At 39.8% G+C, this 21662-nt stretch overlaps 1 protein-coding gene across 2 annotated transcripts in view; it reads left to right on the top strand.

Annotated features, from left to right (window-relative positions):
- LOC123314716 (monocarboxylate transporter 12) overlaps positions 1–21662 on the top strand; it is a 122859-nt gene that overhangs the window by 82319 nt on the left and 18878 nt on the right. Inside the window, exon 1 of one of the 2 annotated variants that reach the window (XM_044900027.1) lies at positions 7798–7952. The exons of the other annotated variant lie outside the window; for it this stretch is intronic. The gene's annotated coding sequence lies outside the window, so the exon portion shown is untranslated. Of the gene's footprint in view, positions 1–7797; positions 7953–21662 lie in introns of those variants that run through there. 2 annotated transcript variants of the gene reach the window in all.

Genomic DNA, 21662 nt, shown 5'->3' with positions numbered 1-21662 from the left:
ACACTCATATTCGCTGTTTGGTTTTCGAGTCCGGATTCGTATATCCCGTTTCTTTCTCGTAAATTTTCTGGAAATTGTGACATAGAGAAAACATCTAGGAGTCGCAGTTTAAATTTTTTTTTCGAAGTTTGTTGATCTCATTTTGTAACACTCGCTACTATAGTCTTCTCCATCTGCTAAAGTATCTTTATTTGTATTCTGATGACTCAGCATCTTAAAGGCAAAGTAACGTTTCTCGCATATCTAATAACAGATTCTGTTGAGTGCTTTATTATAATGCTGTAGTGATTATCTCACATTTACCACTTGTCTAGGTACAGTTTCAACTATTTACGGTGCAGTTGCAGATATAAACTGCATAATCGTCTTGGGGACCTCTTGGAACTAGTTATGCAAGATCAGATATGGATATATACCCACTCGAGTGGTGAATAGTTTTGCATATCGTTCAGAAAAAATCTGAGCAGGTTTCAATAAATGTCACAGCAGCCCGAAGAGGTTCTTTCAACATTAACGAATAGAGTCAAGTAGAACGAATTTGCATACTGTAATACGCTGAATTGTATTGATCTTCAAAACAAATTCTATGTACTATGCACTCCATATACTAAGACAGTAGTAGGACACCCTGATTTTTAGACAGAGTAGCAAATAGGTCATTTCGGTCGAATTTTTAACTGACCCCATCTTTTTGGGAATTTTCGAAGGTCTCCTTTCGAGTTCATTATCTTCCAGAAAAATTATCACAGGTCGGAAACTGATACACATTCCGAACAAGCAACTCTTCTAGTAAAAAATCTGAGTACTAAAGCGATCTTGAAATGAAAATGTCATTTCGAAGATGAAAATCTGAACGAAGAAAGATAGGCTTACGATTTCATTCTCAATCGATTCTGCGTGTTCGAAAACCTATATTTCCATACCAAACTTATGGATCTTCGACGCTGATTTAGAGAAAAAAGAATTTTTTATTTTTCCATCCTCCACTTTAGAGTTCACTTTGAAAGGCTGTCTACAGTGCAATTTTTCATTGGCTCATCAACTCATTGGTTTTTTGGAATCTTCAGGACGACTTGTATGAATTTCTTTCTCTGGGGGAATGATAAAACACCGTACTTCTGAGAGAGAGGACCAAATATGTGATTTTAGGGGGGTCTAACCCCTTGCTCATTTTTGAACCAAAAATTTGGGATTTTCGAATTCGAGTTTTTGATTTCGTATTGAAGCCTGACTAGTGCTGATTACGAAACTGGAAAACTCAATTGGATCGGACAAGTATGACAGGAGATATCGCAGATTGAAATTTGCAATTTTTGAAAAATGCCATTTCGGAGATGAAAATCTAAACGAAGAGAGGTAGGCTTACGATTTTATTTTCAATCGATTCTTCGTGTTTGAAAACCTATATTTCCATACCAAATTTATAGATCTTCGACTCTGATTTAGATAAAAAAGAATTTTTTATTTTTCCATCTTTCACTTTTGAGTTCACTTTGAAAGGCTGTCTACAGTGCAATTTTCCATTGGGTCATCAACTCATTGGTTTTTTGGAATCTTCAAAACGACTAGTATGAATTTCTTTCTCTGAGGGAATGATAAAACACCGTACTTCTGAGAGAGAGGACCAAATATATGATTTTAGGGGGGTCTAACCCCTTGCTCATTTTTGACCCAAAAATTTGGAATTTTCGATTTCGAGTTTCTGATCTAGTATTGAAGCTTGACTGATGCTGATTACGAAACCGGAAAACTCAATTGGATCGGACAAGTATAACAAGAGATATCGCAGATTGAAATTTGCAATTTTTGTAAAATGCCATTTCGGAGATGAAAATCCAAACGGAGAGAGATAGGCTTACGATTTCATTCTCAATCGATTCTGCGTGTTCGAAAACCTATATTTCCATACCAAACTTATGGATCTTCGACGCTGATTTAGAGAAAAAAGAATTTTTTATTTTTCCATCTTCCATTTTTGAGTTCACTTTGAAAGGCTGTCTACAATGCAATTTTCCATTGGCTCATCAACTCATTGGTTTTTTGGAATCTTCAAAGCCACTAGTATGAATTTCTTTCACTGGAGGAATGATAAAACACCGTACTTCTCAGAGGGAGGACCAAATATGTGATTATAGGGGGGTCTAACCCCTTGCTCATTTTTGACCCAAAAATTTGGGATTTTCGATTTCGAGTTTTTGATCTAGTATTGAAGCCTGATTAGTGCTGATTACGAAACCGGAAATCTCAATTGGATCGGACAAGTATAACAGGAGATATCGCAGATATGCAATTGCAATTTTTGAAAAATGCCATTTCGGAGATGAAAATCTAAACGAAGAGAGGTAGGCTTACGATTTTATTCTCAATCGATTCTGCGTGTTCGAATACCTATATTTCCATACCAAACTTATGGATCTTCGACGCTGATTTAGAGAAAAAAGAATTTTTAATTTTTCCATCTTTCACTTTTGAGTTCACTTTGAAAGGCTGTCCACGGTGCAATTTTCCATTGGCTCATCAACTCATTGGTTTTTTGGAATCTTCAAAGCCACTTGTATGAATTTCTTTCACTGGAGGAATGACAAAACACCGTACTTCGCAAAGAGAGGACCAAATATGTGATTTTAGGGGGGTCTAACCCCTTGCTCATTTTTGACACAAAAATTTGGGATTTTCGAATTCGAGTTTTAGATCTAGTATCGAAGCCTGATTAGTGCTGATTACGAAACCGGAAATCTCAATTGGATCGGACAAGTATAACAGGAGATATCGCAGATTGAAATTTGCAATTTTTGAAAAATGCCATTTCGAAGATGAAAATCTAAACGAAAAGAGATAGGCTCACGATTTTATTTTCAATCGATTATTCGTGTTCGAAAACCTATATTTTCATACCAAACCTCATCATCTCTGACCAACCTTTCAACGAATTCAATCTTCAAGAAGCTCAAGTGAGACCGAAAATTCTCACACAGCTTCAGTAATTGTAGCTAGATCTCCACCAGAAACCCCAACCAGTCGTATCTGAAATTCCACCTGAAATAACATAAATAATTTTCCACATCGACTATTTATAATAAGCCTTCTGTATTCGCAAAAATTAGCATACCAATCCCTTTCACAGGCCGCAATCTCGATGTTTGTTTTAATAAAGTTTGACCGATGGCCCGGTCGTTTGGCTCAAACGGCTTTCATCTGGCATATTTACAACGGAAATTAATACTGAAATATCTCCGCGACTTTCTTATACGGGACGCAGCATCATTTGCATCGGTGCATCAAGCCAGCTACTTGTCTTACGTCCAATTAGGAGCTGTTAAATCGTATAAACGATTAGTTATCATTAAGGGGAGATAGGTTGAAAAATTGGGCCCTGCCTCGTTATTCGGGGTATTTGTGAAAGGCTCGGACCTGATATCGGCGGTTCAGGTTGATCTGGTTGCCAGAAAATGGTGCCTTTTTATTTTACACACAGGTTAGACCTCGTGGACCTACGTGGACCAATGAAGTGCAGTCAGAATAGAATAGAATATAGATATAGATAGAATATTTAAACAGTAGATTCTTGAGTTCGAAAGAAACACTTTTTTCCTATAACGTTTTTACCGAATCGGCTCGGTTTAAAAGATACAGACTGTTCCACAACCATAAAAAATATTATTTTTAGTTCTCATAAACGATTCCATCAAATGTGTGTGGCTAAATCTTTTTATCAGGGAAGAATCTGAATAAATGGTATAGAAAAAACGTGTTTCTTTTGACCTCAAGAATCTACTGTTGAAATATAGGTACGAGTTAAAGACTCACGCTGTATACACATCTGAAATATGGAAAGATGGCTCACTTATTAGGAAAAATGCTGTCAGCTAGAAGCCTAAGCTATTGTATTATAAGCAAAATGCCAACCTCTGCTTACACATGCTGTAATTATTGTTCTGTATAAAAACAATATACAGAGTGGGCCATTGAAAACGAAACAGACGAGATTACAGACGAAATAAATTTTTTCGATAGAAATGCTCGGACAGGTCGATTTCTGTTTCGAGAGGGACAACTTAAGATGTAGGTTACGGACGCATAGCGCTTCAACCCTTGCTACTACAACCCTCACCCCCAATTTTTGAATAGGGAAGATGGGGTGAGTGATACCTCATTTGAAAGGTATTTTTATACTGATTTCAGCATAGTAATTGTTTTTTCATTTTATGCATTAGTTCTCGAAATATTCTTAACGAAGTATTTGAAAATGAAGTGGTGTTTTCATGGCACTTGTAGTGTTTTTTTGTGAAAAATCGACATTTTGACCTTCAAAACAACCATGACTGTGGCTTCCTTCCTCCAATCCACTGACATAGAAATCTTCAATCAAGATGTCGAACAAACAAAGCGTATTGCGAAGGAGCTCAATCTTGCTGAAACTCAATCTAAATTATCTTCGATATAATTTGCAGTATTTCCAATAACATGCGGTAACACTTGATCGATAGAAATCTCCAAAAAGTCCAAATACGTACATATCTCTAATCAGATTACCAGGTAAGAAAATCAAATCATTAATGATGCCACAGAAATATTCCAGTCCCAATTCGTGAAACGATTTCCGACTTAATTATGAAGTGTTTTCTCAGTTAATCAACAAAATGAAAACATTATTGAAGCCAACTGAGAAAACACTTCATAATTAAGTCGGAAATCGTTTCACGAATTGGGACTGGAATATTTCTGTGGCATCATTAATGATTTGATTTTCTTACCTGGTAATCTGATTAGAGATATGTACGTATTTGGACTTTTTGGAGATTTCTATCGATCAAGTGTTACCGCATGTTATTGGAAATACTGCAAATTATATCGAAGATAATTTAGATTAAGTTTCAGCAAGATTGAGCTCCTTCACAATACGCTTTGTTTGTTCGGCATCTTGATTGAAGATTTCTATGTCAGTGGATTGGAGGAAGGAAGCCACAGTCGTGGTTGTTTTGAAGCTCAAAATGTCGATTTTTCACAAAAAAAACACTACAAGTGCCATGAAAACACCACTTCATTTTCAAATACTTAGTTGAGAATATTTCGAGAACTAATGCATAAAATGAAAAAACAATTACTGTGCTGAAATCAGTATAAAAATACCTTTCAAATGAGGTATCACTCACCCCATCTTCCCTATTCAAAAATTGGGGGTGAGGGTTGTAGTAGCAAGGGTTGAAGCGCTATGCGTCCGTAACCTACATCTTAAGTTGTCCCCCTCGAAACAGAAATCGACCTGTCCGAGCATTTCTATCGAAAAATTTTATTTCGTCTGTAATCTCGTCTGTTTCGTTTTCAATAGCCCACTCTGTATATATTTATATATTCAATGAAACTCCTTGCACCAGGATAATTCAAGTGATCCTATCCCAACAACCAACCACGAGAATATACCACTACCAGCCAATTCTGGTCCCATCAACCTCCGAAGAATTTTAATTATTCTCGGCCATTCAATATTTCGTTTATTGCTGGTATCGGATGAATAACTCGGAAATTTTCGAGTTCGATACGCTGAGAATAAGCTATATCCCTGGCGTTGCGATTATAGCGTCTGTTGGATGCATTCTCGTAAACATATCAACTGATGAGCGGGTTCCATACGGCCAGAATCGAGACTCGTTAAAAGTGCCGTCCCCGTTACCGTGGAGCCTTCAAAAATATTTAATTACAAGCCACCTACAACCCGGCGGGGAAGATTAACACGATTGGTCCCAAACACCTTCGATTCTGAACCAAGTTTATCCCATATTATACCCGAAAATTGAAAATCAGAATGGTTCTTGTAATTTACAATGTATTGTTATTTTTAGCTCTGTTGCATCTCGGAAGCACCTTTGAAAACACTTGGTTTAGAGTGATTTCAATTGATTCCCACATTACAAAGCCTTTCTGTCTCATTTTCATTCTACGAGGATGTTTAGTTAGGATATCTAGTTAGCCTAGACCAGTTCCATGCAAAAAAATTTATTGCGTTACCATAGCAACGAACAATAACTCATTAGAAGTGTCAGTGTGAAGTTTGAGGTCAAAAAAGTAAACCAGAGTTACGCAATAAATTAAAAGAAATCAGATATCCAACGAAATTGTAAAAATCGAAAAATTGGAGTATCGAGCCATCATCAAGTACCTGTATTTAGGAGGGTTAAGAGGTAAGCAGATTTACGAAGATATGCTTGATACCCTTGGTGATCAATGTCTTTCGTATGCAACAGTGAAAAATTGGACTGCAAGCTTCAAAAGGGGTAAATTTTCCATTGAAAATGATGACCGATCAAGAAGGCCAGTTTCTGTGTCAGTCCCCGAAAACATCGATGTAGTTCATGACATGATTTTATCAGACTGTAGAATTGGGCGAAAACGGATATTTGAAGCACTGAATATTCCATACGTACGCGTTCATCATATAGTTCACGTCAATTTGGACATGAGAAAAATTGCTGCAAAATGGATCCCCAAATGTTTGAATGTTGACCAAGAGCGTGCAAGGGTAGAAGCATCGCGTTCGATCTGTGCTCGATTTGAAAACGATGTAGACTTCTTAAACCGAATTGTTACTATGGATTAGACTTGGGTACATTTCTACGATCCAGAAACAAAGCAACAATCGATGGAATGGCGACACTCTGGTTCTCCAAGACCTAAGAAGTTTCGTGTCCAAAAATCTGTTGGAAAAGTTCTTGCTTCAGTTTTTTGGGATTGCCATGGAGTAATCATGATTGATTTTTTGGATAAGGGTAGAACGATAACCGGAGATTACTATTCGACATTACTGACCACTCTACGGGAAAAAAATCAAAGAGATAAGACGCGGAAAGCTATCCAAAGGTGTTTTGTTTTTGTAGGACAACGCCCCTGCACACAAATCTCATGTTGCCATGCAAAAAATTCGTGATTTAGGGTTTGAAATACTCTGGAACACCCCCTTTATTCAACAGATTTGGCTTCATCCGACTATCATCTCCTTTCTCAACTGAAAAAAGTTTAAAAGGTCGTAAATTTTCTTCCAACGAGGAGGTAATAAAAGCTGTGGAGGTCTGGTTTGCAGAGCAAGAAGAAACATTTTTTTTGAAAGGTCTAGAGACGTTGCAGGTTCGCTGTAATAAATATATCCAATTAAGAGGAGAATATGTTGAGTAATAAAATATTTTGACATTGATATTTTGTTTGGTTCTATAGTAGGCTAAGAATTTTTCCATATATCCTCGTATTGTCCTTTAAGGTTCTCTGCTTCAGGTGACTCTCACTTGTGATAAGAGATGGGCTTTTATCTCCAGTGAAAACCCTGTACATTGAAGGAAATATTAAGTACCCATATCAATTGATAATCGTAAAACTATCTGGAACGCTCCACAGCACATTTCTCTACGTAAAACCTCCAATAAAACGAATTAACGAAGGTACATCAGTAAAAACGACAAAAAGCTTCGTAGTGCGTCATTCAATGCATATATCCACTCCCTCACCTAATAAACAACTCGACACACTTCGATAATGGTCCATTAAAGACACTTTACGATCGAAACAGCCTCACTGCACCACGTTCGCCAGCTGAAAACGGGCTCGTGGACAAAAAAACTCCACCGATTCCACCCCCAATACACAACACGTGCTTCCAAATAACCCTCCAAATCCAACAACGTTTCGGAACGCGTGGCACATCATAATTGCACATCCTGACCGGGTCTGTTGCCCCTGTCTGCCTCCACGCGTGCGATGGCCGTGTGTCGACGACGGTTCCGAAGCAGGGCCTTGCTCCAGGTCCGCTCGGCGACGGTCCCTCAGTCGTCCGCACGCTACGGCCCGTCGAAGAGGTCCCAGAAGCGCCTCTGCCGCGCGCGCGTTTTAAACACGTGTTTTTCGACGTTTCGTAGGAGTTCACGAGATTTTGTGGGGTCGGGGAGGATGCTGGACCGTTTTTTCTGGTAATGTTGAGATGCTTATTTTGGTTTTGGAGGTTTGGGTGTCGTACGAATGAGGATGCGATTTTTACAAGGAGGTATTTTTTTTTGAGGTCCAAGGGCTGTAGGAAACCCTGAAAATTGGACCTGAAGGATGAATTTCATCGTCCGAGCATGAAATCACTCAGACTTGAGGAAAAAAAATTAATTCCCACAAGTTTACAGTTATTTAAAGGCTTCCTAATGATCATTGCATGGGCTAAGATTTTACTACGTTTATCATGTCAATTAAACAATTAATGATCAACTGAAACTATCACAATTTTTACTTTGAGAACCAGACCGGTTTTGAGAGATGATTCTAACATTAATATACGTTGTCCAGGTTCCTGTCTGGTCTTGCAACAACCACTGACGATGGTAGAATAATATATCAAAACCAATCTGTTTCTACAGGTAAAATTATGGCTGTACTGTTGAATTTGATGCTGGCTTCATCAGTATCTGGAAATTGTCTTGAAAAATCCAGTTATTCAGTGAAAAAGAACAGAAATTCCCTTCAAATGGCCACTGTCAAAGGTTTCCTTTATTTTCTGATGAAAACTATTGCCACATCATTCAACCCCTTGACACAGAACACCGAAGAAGTTAAAATATGAACTTTATTTATACCCTAGATTCTCTTATCCATCTTTCCACTTCTTATGTTATCAGAAACATCAAAAAATCCCCTTTCAATAGACCAATCTTCGAATTTTTCCCTCCTCTTCGAAAATAAAGTGATTCAAACTTTCCGATTTCATTGGTTATTATACTTAGCAGTGAAAAACAATCAGTCCATAGCGAAATGAACAGTGCAAAATCCCTGATGCACCAAAAAACAAACCTGTGAATTTTCACTGCCACCTTATCTCCAAATTCGACAAATATTGTTCAATGAAATTGACGAAAAACCCTCATCTTGTATTTTTGATCCCTGTTCAAGATATTTCATCGAATCACGAATATTCAAAAGGAACGGTTTTCTATCACAGAAGTGTTTAAACCACACAATCACTTGATAAATTGAAGCAGTCAAATTTTTCCCAAGAAATTAATACGAATGTATTTCGGTGGACTAAAATCCATCTCTTCTTTCAGCGACCACATAAATACAAATCCCTAAACACTCTACAGGAATTTATCGCGACAATTTTACGATCGACATGAAAATCCCAAACGTGTGGAAAGACACCCAGATAATACATGGATACTCCCATAAATACGTCCTCAACCGTACGGCACTGCCTCCAAATTTCTCGAATTTTTGAGATCGGCGATACATCAGTTTGGTTGCTCGGCCGCACGTGACAATAATAAACAGGGTGTTCATTAATCCTCCGGCGGCGTTAACGTCTCCTTGTTTACCTTTCCGGATTCTATTTGGGACGACAACGAGAGAAAATAGATTCGGGTCTACCAGAGGGTTCAATTTAATCGAAAAACGACAAGATGAAAGATTAACATGCATTTTACTATAGAGCAAATGAGGTAATCCTTTTTCGATGTTCCCTAATCCTCACCATAGATGAGCTATGTTATGAGGATATATGGATATATTGAAAAATTCTTAGCCTACTATAGAACCAAACAAAATTTCAATATCACACTATTTTTTTACTCAACATATTCTCCTCTTAATTGGATACATTTATTACAGCGAACCTGCAACGTCTTTAGAACTTTCAAAATGAAGTTTCTTCTCACTCTGCAAACCAGATCTCCACAGCTTTTATTACCACCTCGTTGGAAGAAAATTTACGACCTTTTTAACTCTTTTTCAGTTGAGGAAAGAGATGATAGTCGGATGGAGCCAAATCTGGTGAATAAGGGGGGTGTTCTAGTAATTCAAACCCTAAATCACGAATTTTTTGCATGGCAACATGAGATTTGTGTGCAGGGGCGTTGTCTTGCAAAAACAAAACACCTTTGGATAACTTTCCGCGTCTTTTCTCTTTAATTTTTCCCAGTAGAGTGGTCAGTAATGTCGAATAGTAATCTACGGTTATTGTTCTACCCTTATTCAAAAAATCAATTATGATTACTTCATGGCAATCCTAAAAAACTGAAGCAGGAACTTTTCCAGCAGATTTTTCGACACGAAACTTCTTAGGTCTTGGAGAACTAGAGTGTCGCCATTCCATCGATTGTTGCTTTGATTCTGGATCGTAGAAATGTACCCAAGTCTCATCCATAGCAACAACTCGGTTTAAGAAGTCTACATCGTTTTCAAATCGAGCACAGATCGAACGCGATGCTTCTACCCTTGCACGCCTTTGGTCAACATTCAAACATTTGGGGATCCATTTTGCAGCAATTATTCTCATGTCCAAATTGACGTGAACTATATGATGAATGCGTTCGTATGAAATATTCAGTGCTTCAGATATCCGGTTTAGCCCAATTCGACGATCTGATAAAATCATCTCATGAACTGCATCTGTATTTTTGAGGACTGACACAGAAACTGTGTTCCCGATCGGTCATCATCTTCAATAATGAAAAATTCACCTCTTTTGAAGCTTGCAGTCCAATTTTTCACGGTCGCATACGGACATTAGTCACCAAGGGTATTAAGCAAATCTTCGTAAACCTGCTTACCTCTTAACCCTTTTAAATACAGGTACGTGATGATTGGTCGATACTCCAATTTTTCGAATTTCACAATTTCGGTGGACATCTTCTCTCCTTTAATTTATTGCTTAACTCTGGTTTACTTTTTAGACCTCAAACTTCACACTGACACTTCTAATGAGTTATCGTTCGTTGCTATGATAACGCAATATTTTTTTTATGCATGGAACTGATCTAGGCTAACTAGATATCAATACAACCTCGTATAAACCTTTGAGCTGCCTGAGAATCACTAACCCTACATTCCAGGGTTCAGAGAGATGTTCTTCAGCATTATATGGAGATGAAAAATTGATTTATCTCAGGAAAAAAGACCGAAATTCTTCGTCGTACGAATTATAGCGCAGAAAATTAAGCCAATTGCCTACAAACCCACCCCTTCCAAAGCGCCATCCAGAAACCATCCCCCACACACCGCATTGTTTTCCAAAAACGCTCGTTTCTAGATCGCTGAACTTTCCACAATGTACGCTCCGGATACGACTAAAAAAAAAAACAGAACGATACGTATAATTTTTTCAGCGGACGAATATGTAAATCTCCCCTCCCAAACAGCCCTGATAACTACGTCCCCCAAATTCCAAAACGCATAAATAGGAAACGAGACAGGCAATTGGCTCTCCCTCATCCCGCCGGCATTGTTTACGTTTTTTCCAGGCCGGTCAGGCTGGGGGGTAGATAGGATTCACCGAAATGGAGGTAATATCCCTCCCGGAAGAGGGCTTATACAGATTTCCGATTTATCGATAGTTTATCCCAGTCAAAGACGTCGCTGATAATTCTCGGGATAGGAATTCAAACGGATTGGAGGTGAATTGGAATGCAATATTCGAAGCTACGTATGGCTTTGAAGGGATTAAGGCGGTGATGGGTAGTTTTGTGATACGTAGGATGAGGCAGGGAGTTTCTAAAGGTCATTGCTCGGGCTGTGGAGAGGCTTGGTAGGTGCGTAAGGGCTCTACGTGTTCCTCAGGGCCTACAGTTTTCAATCGGAGCCATGAAACCGTTTTTTCCCAATTTATTAGCCCTTTGGAACTCTTCAACTGAGCCTGCCCCCTAAAGACCGAATCTTTATGTGCATCAGGCCGAATACGCTGAAGAAAATGACTCTCCAAGCTGATGATCCCACAGCTACAGTCACATCTTATCGAAAATTAAAGATTTGAACTCCCGCGAACACCTGAAAGTTCGAGTCGACTATGGGCCAGATTTAAACCCGCAGATACCGCAGTGCAGAGTTTCCGAACTGCGTAAGACTCTCTCATCCCCCTTAAGATCTAAACTTTCCGACCTGTGGAAAAAAATAGGTCTTGCTTGATCATATTCCGCACGTGAGGGAGAGCGTCTGGAACAGGACCGAAGATTGGGGGATGCTCGACAAAGGGGGATGTTTTTGCCGTTAAAACCCCTTCTGTTGACCGCGCGGGGATTCTACGACTGTCGCAACGTTAGGGACGTAACTTGATAGGCTTACGAGGATGTATTGATATCTAGTTAGCCTAGAGCAGTTCCATGCATAAAAAAAATATTGCGTTACCATAGCAAAAAACAATAACTCATTAGAAGTGTCACTGTGAAGTTTGAGGTCTGAAAAGTAAATCAACGTTACGCGCAATAAATTAAAATAAAGAAGATGTCCATCGAAATTGTGAAAATCGAAAAATTTCAGTATCGAGCCATCATCAAGTACCTGTATTTAAAAGGGTTAAGAGGTAAGCAGATTTACGAAGATATGCTTAATACCCTTGGTGATCAATGTCCTTCGTATGCGACCGTGAAGAATTGGACTGCAAGCTTCAAAAGAGGTAAATTTTCCATTGAAGATGATGACCGATCGGGAAGGCCAGTTTCTGTGTCAGTCCCCGAAAATATCGATGCAGTTCATGACATGATTTTATCAGACCGTCGAATTGGGCTAAAACGGATATCTGAAGCACTGAATATTTTATACGAACGCGTTCATCATATAGTTCACGTCAATTTGGACATGAAAAAAATTGCTGCAAATGGATCCCCGAATGTTTGAATGTTGACCAAAAGCGTGCAAGTGTAAGAGTTATGGATGAGACTTGAGTACATTTCTACGATCCAGAAACAAAGCAACAATCGATGGAATGGAGACACTCTGGTTCTTCAAGACCTAAGAAGTTTCGTGTCCAAAAATCTGCTGGAAAAGTTCTTGCTTCAGCTTTATGGGATTGCCATGGAGTAATCATGAAGGGTAGAACAATAACCGGAGATTACTATTCGACATTACTGTTCACTCTACGGACAAATATTGAAGAGAAAAGACGAGGAAAGCTATCCAAAGGTGTTTTGTTTTTTCAGGACAACGTCCCGGCACACAAATCTCATGTTGCCATTCAACAAATTCTTGATTTAGGGTTTAAATTACTAGAACATCCCCCTCATTCATCAGGTTTGGCTCCATCCGACTATCATCTCGTGAATTTTATCCCAACGATGAAGTAATAAAGGCTGGTTTGCAGAACATTTCTTTTGAAAGGTCTAGAGTCGTTGCAGGTTCGCTGTAATAAATGTATCCAATTAAGAGGAGAATATGTTAAGTAATGAAATATTTCGACATTGAAATTTTGTTTGGTTCTATAGTAGGCTAAGAATTTTTCAATATATCCTCGTACATTCGTTGACTGCAGGTAGTGGTTAAATCTGGAAGCCATGAATGGTTGTGTAGAGTCTGCAGAGTAATTGAGGTTCGGTTCAGTCTCTGAGGGATAGGTGGCGTATCGTGATGAGAATTGAAAATATTTCTCAAAGCGGACCAACGGTTTCGCTCAAGGCCCCATCCTCCTGTCGAAATATTTAACACTACACTGTACTGATGAGCGACAATGATCCCAAAGCATGTCTACAGTTATGTTTAGATGTTATTAACTTCTCTGGGATTTCCTGGTTAGCACTTAGTGGAGCAATGTGTAATCCATTTCCTCATTTTGGTCTACTAAAGCCTCTTATATTAATTTCGCGAAGAAAACGTACGATTTCTCCTCCAAGCTTCGTCTTTCACTCTACAATCGGACATATGTCACTTCCTTGACTAATCGTGTGTCGAAAGCTGAGGACCGAGCCGTCCCAATAAATCACTTTTTGCTGGGAAGATCCTTGTGAGCCCGCAGGATGATTGAAGTCCGTTTGCCGGTGGTCAAAGCGATCAACCAGGCCGCCTCTACGTACGTCATTCAAAAATGGCCAGAAAAACCTCCTCTCTCTCTCTCTCATACTGGGCGTTCTCCGGAAAATTGACGCGTCGTCGTCTGACAAGGACAAGACGCGGTTTTGCAATTCAAATCGGCGGAGCAGAAACGGACGAGAGGCTCGGTCGCTGGAAAAGAACGACGGACTGATATCGGGTTTTTTTTCCCGGCATAATGAGGAAAATAAGGATGAATTATGGAGTCTAGAGTGTCGATCGGCCTATCGTTTTTTCCCGTAGATGGCCGTGGACGGGCCGATAGGCCGTCGATAACCGCTCGGATGAATTGGAGACTGCGTTTTTTTATTATCTCCGTTTGTTTTTAATTGAACGTTACGCGCGAAGGAAGAGCTATCAAACGCAGGGTTTTATCGTCAGCGGATCAAGTTCTGAGGAAGATTGGCCCTTGATAGACATAGAAAACAGAACACAAACAAAAATGAATTCATCACGACCATTTTTTGTATAAATGTGTCTTAGGGTTAGTCAAGTTACCATTGTTAGCCAACGTTAAGCCTGCTCGAAACTAGAGACCCTCAGAATTGAGCTCTAGGTCTGTAGGGTTAACCACGAGAGACCTTGAGGTCGCAGACCTCCACAGCTTTCATTACCTCCTCGTTGAAAAAAAATTCACGACCTTTTAAACTTTTTTTCAGTTGAGGAAAGAGATGATAGTCGGATGGAGCCAAATCTGGTAAAGGAGTGTGATGTTCTAGTAATTTAAACCCTAAATCACGAATTTTTTTGTATGGCAACATGAGATTTGTGTGCAGGGGCGTTGTCCTGCAGAAACAAAACACCTTCGGATAGCTTTCCGCGCCTTTTGTCTTCAATTTTTTCTCGTAGAGTGGTCAGTAATGTCGAATAGTGATCTCCGGTTATTGTTCTACCCTTATCCAAAAAATCAATCATGATTACTTTATGGCAATCCCAAAAAACTGAAGGAAGAACTTTTCCTGCAGATTTTTGGACACGAAACTTCTTAGGTCTTGGAGAACCAGTGTGTCGCCATTCCATCGATTGTTGCTTCGTTTCTGGATCGTAGAAATGTACCCAAGTCTCATCCATAGTAATAATTCGGCTTAAGAAGTCCACATCGTTTTCAAATCGAGCACAGATCGAACGCGATGCTTTTACCCTTGCACGCTTTTGGTCAACATTCAAACATTTGGGGATCCATTTTGCAGCAATTTTTCTCATGTCCAAATTGACGTGAACTGTATGACGAACGCTGTTCAGTTCCAGGGTTCTAATGAACTTCAGTATCTGGCAAAGCTGCTGCAAATTTCCCTGCCACAGCATGTCTTGCGTTCTCCAGCAATGATGTTCTGTCACCAGCTAAACCTATTCTCACTGGATGCTTCCTAAGGAAGCAAAGCCCTGTAAGGAATTCGCCATACTTGCTGAGATCGTGGGTTTTCCTCGTACTGTTTTGACTTGCCTCGGCTTACCAGACTATTGCACCACAAGCGATTATTGGTCTCACAATCAGGACGTACATCAATCGCCTTCATTCCTTCACTTGACTAGATAAACTATCCTTTATTAAGCGATAACAGTTAACATTGTATACATCTATGACAACAAGGACTTCTTTCGGCGAGAATTCCTCATGCGAGAGACTCCCAGATGGCCGAGAGCCGCTGCAATAAACTGAAAACATAATAATCTCCTCTTCGGATTCATCGCGTTCGGACTTGGCCAAATGAAGAATGCATACCATCCTCCGTCGGCATCTCGCAGTAACTAATCCCGAGACAAATTGCAGCATCTTATTTTTATGGCCCTCCAGAGCGGATCGTTGCTGCAACGGCGATGATGGTCCTAGATTTGTCAACAATTGTGAAGGAAGATATAAAATTTTACGACAGCGGTAAACACCATCGATCTGTATCATTGTAATTGTATATCGAGCGATAAATAAGCTCGAAACAAGCCTCCTGTGACTGGGGAGAAGGCGATAAGTCATTGTTACAACGATTTAACGACCTCTATGTTGTGTTCGATGTGCTGGTGCTTTTCACAGTGATGCAGAATCGGTGGTTTGTTGGGGGTAGATTCATTTGATTAGGTTTTGATGAAAAAAGGGTCTTTAATAACCTCCGAAATGCTGTCAGTAGTTCTAGGTTAGGTTTGGTTAGTTTAGGTTGGGTTTAGGTTAGGTTTAGTAAAGTCAGCTTAGGTTAAGTTATGTTAGCTAAGGTTTAGATATCCACATGATGGAAAATTAATGATTTGTTGAACGGTTGAGACATGACACTAGGTTTGAGGAAGAAGAATTCATGAGAAATACTTTGAAGATGAAATACTGTCAATGGTTAGGTTGCTTTGAGTCAGCTTAGGTTGATTTAGATTAGGTTAGCTTTTGCTACCTACATAAATGGAAAATGGTTTGTTTTCGGTTCAAGACATTAAATTAGTTTCTTTACGTGACAGAGTCTTCAACAACACCTTTTAAACTGTAATAAAATCAGTGGTTTCAGTTCAGATAATGTTGAACTAAGTCGGGTTCAGTTAGTTTAGGTCTGGTTTGGTTGGGTTAGGTTAGGTTAGGGTTAAGTTAGGTTCAGTTAGGTTAGGTTAGGGTTAAGTTAGTTTAGGTCTGGTTTGGTAGCGTTAGATTAGGTTAGGGTTAAGTTAGATCAAGTTATGTTAGGTTTGAGTTGAGTTAGTTTAGGTCTGGTTTGATTTGGTTAGGTTTTGCTATCCACATTAAATAGAATTGATGGTTTGTTGTGGGTTTAAGATATTAAATTAGGGTTTCGAGGGAGAGGGGTTTATTAAAACGTATAAATATGAAGGATGATTCAGTCTCAAAGAAGATGGTCGATAAATGTGATAGAGAGAGCCTTCGAGCATCGAAGAAACTATTACTTCATATGATACAAGTGATTGAAGATAACAACCGTATATTCCTAATGGAAGTATCCAGGGCAATCAGATCCATACCAGCGGTCAGCAGATCGAAGAATCAAATCTGACGTCAATATCAAAGTACGTCTTATTATGATGAACAGCCCGAGGATGCTTTCTAATGCATTAAGATGGTTCAAGATAGCGGAAGTTGCAGATGATTTATGTATTGGCTTCGAGAAATCATCCATCATTCATTTATCGACTTGACCGTAAAGCTGAAGTATAATCACCATAGATCTTTCGAATTTTTCCCCGATGGTTTCATCGACCTTGAGAAGTCATATGACCTGTCTGCCCTGTTAGACAATCGCTCTGTCCAAAACGAATAATATAATCAGATCTAGTTACAGAAGAACCGTAAATCACACTGTGATGCGTTTCGAACAGATAAGAGGCGTCAACACTCCAGTTCATTAATTAGTCCTTGTTGGGCGAAGCTTTTCTGACCTTGCACCATGAAAAGCTCCATCGAGACCCACATAATGCGAACAGCAAATAGGCCAACATTCTTATCTCGCATTCCAGGCGCGACAACATTCATTAATTTTTTTTGACATCCTCCGACACGACTACAATCAATCAAGACACCTCGGTGTCCTTGATCGCTTCAGAAAACGTTAAAGAGAAGGATTGTCGTGAGGCTTTTCTGAATGCACCCACGTTCAACGCCATCCAGACGTTTCTGGAATCATTCGCTCGTCTATTATGATGAATACGCCTATGTATTTCACCCTCCACGGGCATAAAATCAATAACAAGGCATTCGGCGAGTGCAAGCTTGACGAAGGTATGAAGATTGGGTGTAATATAAACGGGCAAAAACTTGAAACGTACACTCGGCGATGAGTTTGCATTAAGGTTTCCTCGATAAACCGGAACGCAGTGTCCAGAACCGCTTGGATCTTCTTCTTGAAGACTCTCGAGTCACTCTGTTCACGAATAACTTTCCTGGAGTTGTTTGATGAACCTCCACAACTTCTACTGCAGCAATGAAGGGTCCACTCGATGAAGAATAACCTGTGATGTCATAAGAATGCTAAGGAAGACCTGATCCAGTCACCAATAGGTACTGAACGAGAGAAGAGGTCCTCAAAGGCGATAAGGGACCATTTTCAGATGTCCTGGTGGTTTATAGAGAAGACTTTAACTGAACAAAGAAGTTGATCGACCAAAAACCTCGAAAAGGACTTCAAGAGGGGTCTTTTCCAACTCAACAAGTTGAAATGGAAAGGTCAGAACCATCTGAAAATGAAAACGATGTAGACTTCTTAAACCGAATTGTTATTATTGATGAGACTTGGGTACATCTCTACGATCCCTAAACGAAGCAACAATCGATGTAATGGCCACACTCTGGTTCTCCAAGATCTAAGAAATTTCGTGGCCAAAAATCTGCTGGAAAAGTTCTTGCTTCAGTTTTTTGGCATTGCCATGGAGTAATCATGATTGATTTTTTGGATAAGGGTTAAAAAATAACCGGAGTTTACTAGTCGACATTACTGACCACTCTACGGGAAAAAATTAAAAAGAAAAGATGCGGAAAGCTATCCAAAGGTGTTTTGTTTTTGCAGGACAACGTCCCAAAACACGAATCTCATGCAGCCTTGCAAAAAATTCGTGATTTAGGGTTTGAATCACTAGAACACCCCCCTTTTTCACCAGATTTGGCTCCATCCGACTATAATCTCATTCCTCAACTGAAAAAAAGTTTATAAGGTCGTAAATTTTCTTCCAACGAGGAGGTAATGAAAGCTGTTGATGTCTGGTTTGCAGAGCTGTAATAAATGTATCCAATTAAGAGGAGAATATGTTGAGTAATGAAATATTTTGACATTAAAATTTTGTTTGGTTCTATAGTAGGCTAAGAACTTTTCAATATATCCTTGTGTATCTCCAAAACGTCAAGAAATTCACACAGCTCCCGAAACCTGCCTCCACGTCCATTTCAACATTCTGGAGCGTAATTTTAGGATCCCGATAATCCTGACATACAGCCACGCTAATCTCCCTATTTACTATTTGTATTCGCAGATATATTTCGGGATTTGCGGTGCAATTTTTAACCCTGCTATTCCGTGAAACTTCGATAAGTTTTTAGCCGTTTGTAGTTATGTCGAGGTCATGTGGGTTTACGATAGTGGTTTGCTTTAAGTACACCCGAGGAATTGCTTTTATTACGTGGATATTCGCTTTGTTCAACTGCTGGTTGGAGTTGGAGAGTTTAGTTATCTGTAACCGCGTTTTAAAACTCGCAGAGGCTCGATGTTGGTGTTAAATCACTGCTTCAAGACGGATTTTTCAGTCCACGATGTACCAAGCATCTTGGCCTCGGATTATATGGATCTGTGACTCCAAAATCATACTAGAGGGTGCGTACATAGATCTCAGATTCAAGAAGGCAAGACAGAGTTCAGGATTCTATCATGAATGTATGTGCATCTCCACAAGATTTATGACAGCTGTATGTACTAAAGCTCTATACTCTATAGCTTGATCTTGACAATTATTAGTTATAAGAAAGCTATCAACACCTCAGATAAACGCATTCATCGAATTTCTGTGGCAGAAATAGTCGAAAGTACCCGAAACTTCATCCGAGATTAATACGACATATTAACGACTGTTCAAATAACCTCTCACGACTGCCACATAAACTCTCGTTCAAATCCGCATTATTAATAAAGTCGTCAGTCAGTCTCCGTACGGAATCTCTATACAGCTGCATGTCAACCGAAATTGCAAGTGATGACTATCATAACGGCGAGATCTTGCGGAAGCAGTCGTTACCTCTGCATTTTTATGACGCCCTTAGGTTCAACGAGGTGGAACTTGCAGCGACCAACTTTCTAAATTACCGAAAATAATACACAACAAATGGAAAAATAATCTTCAGTGGGGCATGGACTTAAAACGACGATTGCTATCCATCTGGAAACAACAGTGTTGGGGATAGGAACAAGTAGACGTTTCAGTTGAAGAAATTCTGAAGGCAGTGAGGTATTGAAATATTATATGGTTATCCATCGAAGTAAAGAATCAAAAGCTCTAAAATCGTGAAGGAAAAAAACTTCATGGGGATTCTGAAGAGATTCCAACCCAACAATACTCTATCCTTGGCCGTATGAACATCATCATTGTCCCGCATCTGCTCTCGACACCTTGCACCATCACCGGGAGACTGATGCAGTCAGAAAAACGTGACCGAACTCCGGGAATGCGAGAAATGTAGCATTTTTAATAATTCACATAACACGTCTCTCGAGAACGCAAAGCCTGTCATACCTAACTGTTTATGAAACTCGAGTCTGTAAAAAATACAGCGACGCTGCCAAATACAGGCGCTATGTATTCTGTTGTCCGGTATAAATGAATGCGATAATTTCGTTATGGGTCGAGTGGGCTTTGATACATAATCTGCTGATTTATTTAGCATAAATGATGAATTGGCGCGAGATCCAGGCCATAGAAGCGCGTTTTTTATGCGGGGCAACGCGTTGGTTCGAGGACTGTCCATTTCTGGACGACCCTCGTAAAAGTGGACCGAAATTGATGCAAGAATCGATTTGAATAGGGGATACATGGCCTCTATTGCTCAACTTTGCGATTTGCTCACTCACAACTCCTCAGAATTGTAGCCTCCACATGTCAAGTGGTCATAGTGACGTTCCAGCTTGGTCCAGTTTGCTATCATCAGGTATGGTAATGCTATATCGTTGATTTGGGCCTGTACATACATTACAACGACAAGCAAGGACACGCTGGAACCCCTGCTGACCCAAGAGTACTGTAATAACATGAAACAACTAGCCAGAGCTGCACTGCACTGTCCAGTGGGTGCAGGGCGTTGCTTTATTGATAGAAGTGAAAAACCTGATGATATTGCGAAAAGAGCATCTGAACCCTTCAATGGGCTTGGAAGATAAGACTGCAGGGCAGCTTAATACCAGTGGGAGCTATGCAAAGGACCAATCATAAACCTCCTTCAGTTGCCATAGTCCACAGTTGTTACATTAACCATATACGAGGTCTGTCAGCAGATCAGATTTGCATGCTCTGTGCATCATAAAAGGGGACATATGAGACCATACACCAGCTCATACCCCATTGACAGACGTCATTCTTCGAATTCTACGCAGTTTGATCAGAGATACAGCTGCAATCTCTCGAATTTTATCATCCATTCTCCCATCCTCCTCAATGCACCAATTAAACATACCTCTCTCGCATTTTTTCCTCCTACTGCCATCGCTGTACCCGTCCGTCTCTCGTCTCGAAATAATTAAGTTAAACAGCCGCCAATTTAGCGTCCAATTAATATCTCTGTCGTGCATTCCACACCCCGCCAACTGAGATAATTTACGGTGCCAACGTCCTTCCAAAACCAGTTTCCTCGATATTCTAATCTGAATAACAGAGTCAGGAATCGTTTGTTATTGTTGGGCTCCTCGTACCAGGGGCCTAACGTTGACGAGGTAAAGACGATCAACAGGTGCCCGATCTGATTGGGTAACAATGAGGCTTTGTTGTAGGCATCAGAGGAGGAAGACTGGGCTAGCGAGAGTTTTGATGGGGCCAGGTAGAGTTCAGGGTGAAGGGGAGTTGAAAACGCGCTTGGAATTTGGTGAAAGGGTCTTACGGGGAGTGTGGTTTGCTCGAGTATGGTGGTAAATGGGAGTACAGATCCACTAGACAAGAAAAAATATTAAAGGATCACTAAAATTTTAACCAGAAGAAACCAGTGTCCAAAAAAGCTAGATTGGTAATCCCAGTGGGATCATGTTGTTGCTTTGAAGGTGTTATAGCGATATGTAGCACATGCATCGACTCTTAGGATGGCTGAGATGCTCTTAAGCTCTTGAAACGAACAAGATAAACATCACAAAATGTCACCTAGAGCCTTAACTTTGATGGTAGTAGAAGCTTGTCTGACA

The sequence above is a fragment of the Coccinella septempunctata genome, chromosome 6, assembly GCF_907165205.1.
Source record: "Coccinella septempunctata chromosome 6, icCocSept1.1, whole genome shotgun sequence".
Taxonomy (NCBI): Eukaryota; Metazoa; Arthropoda; class Insecta; order Coleoptera; family Coccinellidae; genus Coccinella; species Coccinella septempunctata.
Note: the sequence above shows the minus strand (reverse complement) of the source record. Positions and strands in the feature narration are given on the sequence as shown.